The following is a 9,809-nucleotide window of genomic DNA, read 5'->3' on the forward strand; positions in this document are numbered from 1 at the left end:
ACTCACTACCCCTCTTCCCAACACGTACACGGGGCGTTGTACACTATACAGCACAAGAGAGTTACTGTACGAGCGCCTGTGTACATCAATCTCTTTACTGAGATGACAAGTGCATTTGGCCAGCCCCTCCAGCACGTCTCTACGACCCTCGGGTGTGTTGACCTCGCCCGGTCGAAGGCCAGGTCATCATACCTGAGAGTCGTTACGACGTTATGATGAATCGTGCCGTCGTGCTCAAGGATCGTGCCGTCGCACTGAAGGATCGTACCGTCGTGCTCAAGGATCCTACCGTCGTGTTCAAAGGAGCTAATGGTGGACAAAAGAGAAACCTTGAACATTACGTAAACACCAGAAACTGATATCTAGGGAGACGTGTACAAGGCCTAAGCTGTCGCCCCCCAACTCACCCCTAACAGCCCCGTCCACCACCAACACAGAACCAGCTGACGTGCCGCCATCTTGGATTCACACCACGAACCTTCCTTTAACTGAGGAGGATCCCAGCGTTACGTGCTCTGTAGCAGCAAAATCCATCTCACAAACATCAAACGAATAAAAAAAAATGTAGCTTTATCCAGCTTCTTGTGCACAAACGCACGGAATATAAGATGGATCTTATAAAAGTCATTGTAGTGCGTATGTATCAGCGTCCAGCATCGGTGCAAAGATTAATGGAGTCTATGTCCTCAATGCTGGAAGGAAATACAGGCGCGTGGTATGGTGTGGTGTGCTGTGGTGTGGTGAGGTGTGGAGAGGTGAGGTGTGGTGTGGTGTGGAGAGGTGTGGTGTGGTGTGCTGTGGTGTGGTGAGGTGAGGTGTGGTGTGGTGTGGAGAGGTGTGGTGTGGTGTGGAGAGGTGAGGTGTGCTGTGGAGAGGTGGTGTGATGTGGTGTGGTGTGGTGTGGTGTGGTGTGGTGTGGTGTGGTGTGGTGTGGTGCGGTGGTGTGGTGTGGTCAATATGAATGTGACGGATCAAACCATAAACTAGAGAGGAGTTGAGAGTGCAACGTGTCCCGCTGAGGCACAGAAAGTCCAGTATATATCATGGACCAGTATGCAGATGTGGCCAGACACCAGGTTTTACTTTAACAGTGCAAAACGTATCAATGACCTCCTTTTTAAGTGACAATTAAAATCAAAATTGTTTCCACGGCTTAAAAATGTTCACCTTAAATATATGATGATTCATGAACGATTTTTGAGTGTTCTTCAAGTGAGGCGAAGCTAGCGTTACCCAGTCAGACCAACTTGTACCACCTCCACACACGTACGTGCCACCTCTACACACGTACATACAGCTTCCACACACACACGTATCGCCTCCACACACGTACGTACCGCCTCCACACACACACACACACACGCACAGAACACGACACGTACACCTCAAGCGTGAGAGGCGCTGGTGGGCGTCCAGCAGGGGTGACCAACACATTGAGGTCGCTGTTACTGGTGTGTGTGTGTGTGTGTGTGTGTGGACATTCTACAGGAAAGTATGAGCGGGAAAATTTGCCTATTCTAAACAGAATGGACTGCACTAGGAATGGAACCTGAAACAGATGATCAAATATAAGCTGCTTTACTTTATTGGTAACTTCAACAACAAAAAAAATACTGGAGGAAGACTATCACTGATAACAGATATCACTGAAGTATTTGTCTATCGCTCGGTGTGAAGGTGCTGATAGTCTTGTAGATTTACTACTTCTGGTAGTGGAGGGTAGCTGGGGGAGTCAACTGCTAGTTGGGGAGGGAACTGGTGGATGGAGAGGTTGGAGAGGGCAGCTGGTGGATGGGGTGGCTGGGGTTGGGCTGGGGGAGGGCGGACAATGACCTCAGCAGCCAGTGTCAGCCACCATATACAGACCGAGCAGCAGCGACACACACACACACACACACACACACACACACACACACACACACACACACACTCCACATCCCCCCCAACACCAACAGCACCTCCTACCATTATCTAATATAACCAAGTGGAGCAGATGTAGGTACAGTAACAGCTCTGCAAGCTTAAGTGTGTGGTAGGTGGCCGTGCGGTAGGCGGGTGGTGGGTGGACGTGAGATAGTGAGGGTGGAGGGTGGCTGTGTGGTAGGTGGGCGGTGGGCGGCTGTGTGGTAGGTGGATGGTGGGTGGCTGTATGCCACAGCCTTTGAAAAAAAGTCAGGCAGCATCAACTGGAAAAGATTTGAGAAGGCAAAGAATTTCGAAGGTTATCGGTGCTGAGAGAGAATCAGGCACCATAACTGTCCATCCATGTAATCACGTGACACAGTGGGTTGTTGAATGGTACCTGGTCTAGCTAACGATGAAGGAACACGAGCACCCAGTTCACGGTCGTAGAAGCCGAAGCAATAGCTACCTAAGAAGGAGAGGGAGCCAACACCGCAGCGTCTGGTGAGTGAGTGAAGTTCTGAGGACAGACTGAGGGAGTTGATCTGTCGGAATGCTTTCGACTCTACTCTGTCAAGGAAGTACTTTATACCTACAACCTTACTAGGCGTGATGACATTATACAAGGACAAATGCATTAAGTGCACAACTAAACCAAATGTTCAGAATATGAATCTAAAGTATATGTCCTCAGATCTCTCATATAAAGCCCGAAATGTGACTGGACGCCAAGAAAGTTTACGTAATAGCGAGGAGGGACGCGATGAGAGAGGTGTTGGCAGCAGTGCATACTGGGCCGTGCATCCCACACCGTTAGGTAAGGCAGGGCTAACCGGTGAGGGGGTGGAAGCCGTACAGCTACCTCCTCAAGGGCTCCATGACTGGCTGGATCTACCGCTGGGTACCGCACGGGCATGCTGACCTACTGCTGCTGCTGAGTGCTGGAGGGACGCTGATCGGGGCAGAAGAGAGAGGGGGAACGTGGTGTACAAAGCAACAAGGATGGACGTCCAGCTATGGCACTGGAGAGGTGCCAGCAAGGGTCGCATAGGACTGCCTGACGCACGAAGGGTCGTGTAGGACTGCCTGACGCAGGAAGGGTCGTGTAGGACTGCCTGACGCACGAAGGGTCGTGTAGGACTGCCTGACGCATGGAGGGTCGTGTACCAGCACGAGTCGTTGTCAGTACACACGAGAGGCTGGGTGAAGCCATGCCTCTACACACCCGACCCTAGGGGTGAGGAACCGCACATAAACGCCCCAACATTAGAGCAACACGTTAATGAGGAAGGTCCTTAGCGACCCACCTGAGGTGTGGGGAAGGCACGGGCGTGCGTGGGCGTGTGGGAGGCCAGACCGGTCCCCCCCACGTGTTGCATGACCCGGGTCAGGTTCCACCCCCCATCCCCCCCAGCACGACCATGACAACTTCAGACGAGTCCCTTACCCCCTTCCCCTTACCCCCTCCCCCCCACCTCCCGACCAGACGCCAGCAACAGCGTCGGTCGCCGCCCCCCGACGCGACGCACACACCGGAACCATCTCATAAATGATCCTCCGTCAAAATGCCATTCAAGAGACTAACACTGACCTCGGCACTTGACCTGAGGTTATCTTAACAGGTCACACAGGTCTCTGACTATTAAGTGAATGCGTTATGGTCAGGGACGCCATATCTCTATAACACGTCCAGAAAAAATTAAAGATTGAACAACCTTGTGCAGCCATGACACGTCTGCATGACATGCTCCCTATATGGGTATTTAAATGCCTGCCGCCCCGCACACACGACATGCATGGAACGCCTGACATTCCCAGGAAGTCTGAGCGCAGAACCAAACTTCTTGAAACAATAGTAAAAAAAAAATGGCACCCCAAGAACTGAGGACATAAATCAACTCTGCCAATGAAGCAAGTTTACCATACTGGATGTGGCCTCCTCCTACCTCACACAAAGCCCGGTTTATGGAAACACCTCCGCTCCACGACTGGCCGGGGAAGCCTCCATAGAAGACCACTGAATAATAAGAGATCTGGACGACTTCAAAAGGCTGCCACTCAACTATATTTGGCCACACACGACAACACCAAGGGACAATCGCATGTTGCTCTGCAGACAAATTTGAAAAAGAAAAAAAAACTTGTTCAGCATGTGTGTATGCGGAAATAGCCGAAGACGTATAGATAGATATACAGACCCAGTGATGCAGACCCACGGGTGTTCAGACCCAGAGATGTACAGGCCCACAGATGTACAGACCCACAGATGCACAGACCTACAGATGCAAAGACCCTACAGATGTAACGTACAAACACATGGATGCACAAGAGACACATATACATGGGTGCACAGATGAATGGCTGGATCAAAAGGATTCAAGTACACTATCCCCTGCTCCTTCCCAATGACAACTAAAAACATCCATGAGAACTCTATAAATCCCTGGCTAACACGGCCACACTAGCTCTCTTAGGATCCACTGAAGGCCAGCAACAACACTCATGAAAACTGTATAAAGCTCTTACTACGTGAAGACACACACACACACACACACACTAGCTCCCTCCCGGGTTATAATAACCCTCTGATTATATCTGCTCTGTACGTAGGCGCACTATTTTTTCTCTATTTCAGTTGCTCTCCAAGAGCTGCGTTTCATGATAGTGGAAACACTCGGTAGAAAAACGCCGGTGACACTCCTAGCAAGTGTTTGAATGAGTCGTACTTAAAATACAGAGGACTTAAAAAATCTGCATTAACCTTCCAAACAATATGTAAATACTGCACGACTTTGGATAAGGAGAGGTGTGCCTAGGAGACAGGTGTGTACGGGGGCAAATGCAGGACAAAGGTGTGCCTGAAAGGTATTCAGAACTCTGAATTCTGAGGATAAAGAGAACCCCATCCACGATGCGGTGGAGTGCCTGCCCAGGGAGAAAGCCATGGTGTAGGGCGCACGGTACGGGGGTTCCACTCCACTGCCACCGATACCAAGCAAAACCACGGCCGGTTATCACTACACGTCTCATGTCTCTGATATCATGCACACTTTCCGTGGCTCTCATTTGCATACTGGCTGTGGTTCACTGCATACTACCGTGTAACACTGAACGTTCCTTCACACTTCTTCCTCTACACAAGCGAAATCCGTGATCTTAACCAGCATTATCCTTCCTCTATTCTCCTTACGTCTGTACCTGACCAACTTCCTCTGGTGCCTGAATCACCGTCTACTGTTTCCCTTGTGCCGTTGTGAGAATATTGTGAGAATCTACAGTGGAGGAGGATGGACGTCCCGCCAACTTCCAGAACCAGACAGTAACAGGACCTCCTTTTGAATAATCTTCTGAAGACCTAACCAAGGCGGCTGCCACGAAACTCCTGAATCAGTGACAAGAAAGGGAGGTAACCTACGTGCAATATGAATACATAATGAGAGGTACACTATGTTGAGGTGAGAGTTCCTAGCAGCATTCTCATCACATACTTGAGCATGACACTCTCACGAGTCGAGAACTCTTCATATTTCACGACAATCTGCTGCAGTCAATACAGTCACTGACCTAAGCTGAAAATTCATATTCTTTCTCCATGCTTAAAAGTTTGTTTTATAAACTAAGTGGACGACTGCAGCTATGTATCTGTGTACACGTGCCCATGTTACCATTACATAACAGAACCCGTAAACACAAAATGGTGCTTGGCAGTTCTGCATTATCTGAGGTTCCGAAATTTTGGAAGAGACTAAAAATCATGAAAACTTGCACAAAAAGAGTGGGTAGGCTCCTGCTTCGGTTGGCTTTAACTCAATCATGATCATATTCAGAAAACAGATGCCTGCGTCACGGATCAAGATTAACACAAATGGAAAACTTTTATCGCCCTCTCTGACACGACACCAGACCAGCGCCACTCGGTCGCTACTTTTACAGAAATGTGTCGTTTTCTTGAGATTCACCAAAGCTCTGAAAGACACCTTCACCAATCTACAGGCTATTCCTAACTGTAAATCTTGCGATCCCAACCAGGTACTTTACACGACTAACACGCAACTTTATCTTTATTCATGTAAAGACAAAATAATCTTTGATGTTGCCATGAACTCCTGAGCATTAAATGATATTACAGTTGGAAAGCTGTAAACAGCTTACTGTGTTTCACTCACATTACAACATCAACGAGCAAACACCTTAGATGACTCGTGTATTTCCTGTATAAATCTAGGTCTTGTGTCCATATTCCATAAGCTTTTTCCACATCACTATGCCTTTAAGTTATTCACCTCCAGCCAAACATTTGTCTACTAAAGTGAAGAAGTAATCCCCAAGAATATAAATGTCTACACCTGCTTGTCAATAACATCAAATATGTACACGCCCTGCTCAACAGTTTAAAGGCCTGTATCAAAATCAAAGGTATCGGCTACTCCTGGGGAGCAGTCACAGATACTCTGAGTCCTGAAAGATGTGATGGACGGGTATGGGACCGAACCGGAAATCATGTGTGAAACAAATGAAAAAGGGTAGGAGCCAGGATGACCCCTGAGGAACCCCATCACTGCTGTGTAAGTCATCAGTGTGTGTGATTCTTATATACCAAAGAAGTCAAGTGAAGACCTTCCCAGTGGCACCAGAGAACAATTCACCATTTCTTATCTTCGTAAATTATTTTTTTCCAGGATAACTTGCAAGATGAATAAAACACACGAGACGATACACTCGGCTGGCTGACTGCTTGACCCCAAGCTTAGCTGACCAACCAGTCTCCACCGACACGCTTGGCTCCATGCTACGTGTCTTAAGAGATATATAACCCACATCATATAAGGCCGTGGAGCAGGACTGCGGCCTGGGGGTGAAGTGAAGGAGGGAGTGGCAGGCAGGAGGATAGGAGGCACCACATCACCACCTCTGTAAACTGTATCAGGAATACAATGCACCAAACAGCGGTCTGTCTGTGAGCTACGCTGCACAGTAGCGGAGTATGGAAGTGGCCACACATCAGTCTTCCAGAATGACCCGAGGGAATGTAAAGACGAGCCTGTAAAAGCATATCGTAGTTATCCTTATAAGACTGATCACACAGACACACACACACACACACACACACACACACACACACACACACACACACAGAAGAAACTAAGAAGAGGAGGAGGCTGTAGGCTGTTGTTAGTGAGGGTGGCAGGAGTGGTAGCCAAAAATGCCCAGCACAAAACGCCACAGCCTGGGTATAATAGCCGAGTCTGGTTGACTCGGGTCAAGGCAGTGCTAACCCCCCGGTCACCGTGACCGCATTACTGAGACTTGAAAGCAAATGAGAGAGCCGCCCAATCCTCTCCTGGACCTCGTTATTGCAACTAACCCAGATGTAAACCTCGCTGACGTGAATCCTAATCATTGCAATAAGTCCTTAGCATCAATTAGGCTAATTAACCATGACCAAAACTGCTTCATAACCTTTCATTAGCGTCTGCGCTCCGACCCATGAAAAAAACTGTTCTTCTAGTGTTCTTCATGAACTCGATAGCGAGGTGAGATTAATCATCTCTGACTCGCTCATAAGCATGGAAATACTGTACTTCCCAGGTCTTATGTACAAACCAAGATTTATATACACATGACAACGAGCAGACGGCCAGGTGTGGCCTGCCCTACAGGTGTGACCACTACAGATGTGGTCATACAGATGTGTGTGTGTGTGTGTGTGTGTGTGTGTGTGTGTGTGTGTGTGTGTGTGTGAGGTCGTCCCATCATCCACAGATCGCGTGAAGTTTCAAAACAATATCGTTATAATCTCCTGCGCACACACACACACACACACACAAAGGCTACGCAGATGGGTCCATCCTTCCGTCACATAAGGAACCACGTTGTGTTTATCTATCCATCAATCTATCTATCTATCTTTTTTATCTATCTATCTATCTATCTATCTATCTATCTATCTACCTATATATAAGAAAAATTAGTGTTGGGATTATCGTATTAATTGCCATGATTATTAGCGATATTGCTCCATCATGATCATCAATACGTGACAATTATCATGATTATCTTTACAGTAACTAACATGATAAATTAACCTGTGATAATCATCGCTGACACTGTCTTCTGCAATGTATGTGTGGTCAAGAGAAAGTCCTGACCACATTTTTCACTTCTCATAGCGAAAACAGTTGCTCCCACTCATCGACACCATCGCAAGCTTTCGAGAGATCATACAAACCCCACACGTTGCCACAAGATACATAGAATACACTTCCCTCACCAAGTGGGCACCAGTATTGACCTCCCGAACATAAACACGTACAGAGAGTTCCTACACTCCTTCTTGCATCAGGCACCTGAGACCATCGCATACCTCGTCTATACTACCTTCTCACACAGGAAGGAGTTCCAAGCGTTATTGAGCTCATCCAACTCACTCAAGCACGGGTCCAAGTGCTGCTATGCTCAATTCCCGGAGGCCAGAGGTTCATGTGTCACTGAGTTCAAGGTTCTGACCATCACGTTCTTCGTGTCCCTTAAACATCAACAATTAGAGAAGGAGGGGGGGGGGGAGATTACAGGTCTGAGCTTTCAACCTTTCCACGACAGATTTTGATGGCTGATCTTTTTGGAATCTAAAGTTTCACGTGCAATCTTTCTATGAAATGTGAGAGAGAGAGAGAGAGAGAGAGAGAGAGAGAGAGAGAGAGAGAGAGAGAGAGAGAGAGAGAGAGAGAGAGAGAGAGAGATTCTTTACTTCAGGACTCCCACAGTGCACACCACACAACCGTAACACCAAGCTGTTCCTCTCTGCGTTACCCAGCTCGCTACTTAACAAGAACTTCATCTCCCTCGCCACACATACGTTACTGACCTTCACATGAAACTACTTAAAAGAGAGAAAAAATAATTCCCATCTTTTGCCCACCCCTGATGCTCTCCCCCCCAGCAGCAGCCACACTCCTCCCCCGACGCGAGACCCGTTACACATAACATCACCTGGGCAACGGGGGTCCAACACGCTGACTGGTTTCACCGCAAGTTCCCCCAGCTGATGACCGTCCGCTGCACGCCATCAACACCCCCAGTTCTTCCTCTCTTGTGTTGTGGACGCCATCTACTCACCTTCCCTGTCGCAATTTTGAAAGCAACGCTCTATCTTGTTGTAGGTAACAACGCCCCATTTTCTTTCATGGTCGTGTGTCTGACAACACTCCATTTTCTTTCTCGTGGTATCACCGACACCCCCCCCCCCCATGTTTTAGCTGTGTTGTTGTTGACACCAGCATCCTCATCTGCTTCCTTGCTGATATATCGTATATATTCCCACAATGACGCAAACGTTATTATTACCTTTGCTATCGTCCCAGAATGGACGAATGATCGCTGAACGCGGCACATCATAAAAAACGGGTAAACTTTAGAAAACTTAGAAAGAAAGAAAAAAAAAAAGACATTCTAATTAAAGCTACGAGTAAAGATGGCCAGCCGCTTACCTTCCAATGTGGGGTCACTGGGAGTGTGTGTACAGTACGTGATGTTAAAGGTCATGTACCGGGGGTCATGAAGGTGTGGTTGGCCGACCCCCTCCTCCCCACCCCTGTCATCCTCCCCAAACCCCAACCATCTGACTTCCCCAACCCCCAAAACCCCCCACCCCATCATGACGTGACCAGCTCCAGCCCTAAACCTGTTACACACGGCGGCTAAGAACAACAGGAAAGGCAGGTGACAAATCTCATGTAATTTTGCTTAAAACCGACACAGCAGACAGCCTCCCGTGAGACGACCCTGCAAGACGACCCCTCCAACACGACCACCCACGGCATTAAATTTAGCCATTATCGCTCACACAAATAAATCCTGTGATGGTTCATCGATGCCTCTGTCTCCTCACAGGACGAGGGGCAACCGTC

The sequence above is a fragment of the Panulirus ornatus genome, chromosome 66 (genome assembly GCF_036320965.1).
Source record: "Panulirus ornatus isolate Po-2019 chromosome 66, ASM3632096v1, whole genome shotgun sequence".
Classification (NCBI taxonomy): Eukaryota; Metazoa; Arthropoda; class Malacostraca; order Decapoda; family Palinuridae; genus Panulirus; species Panulirus ornatus.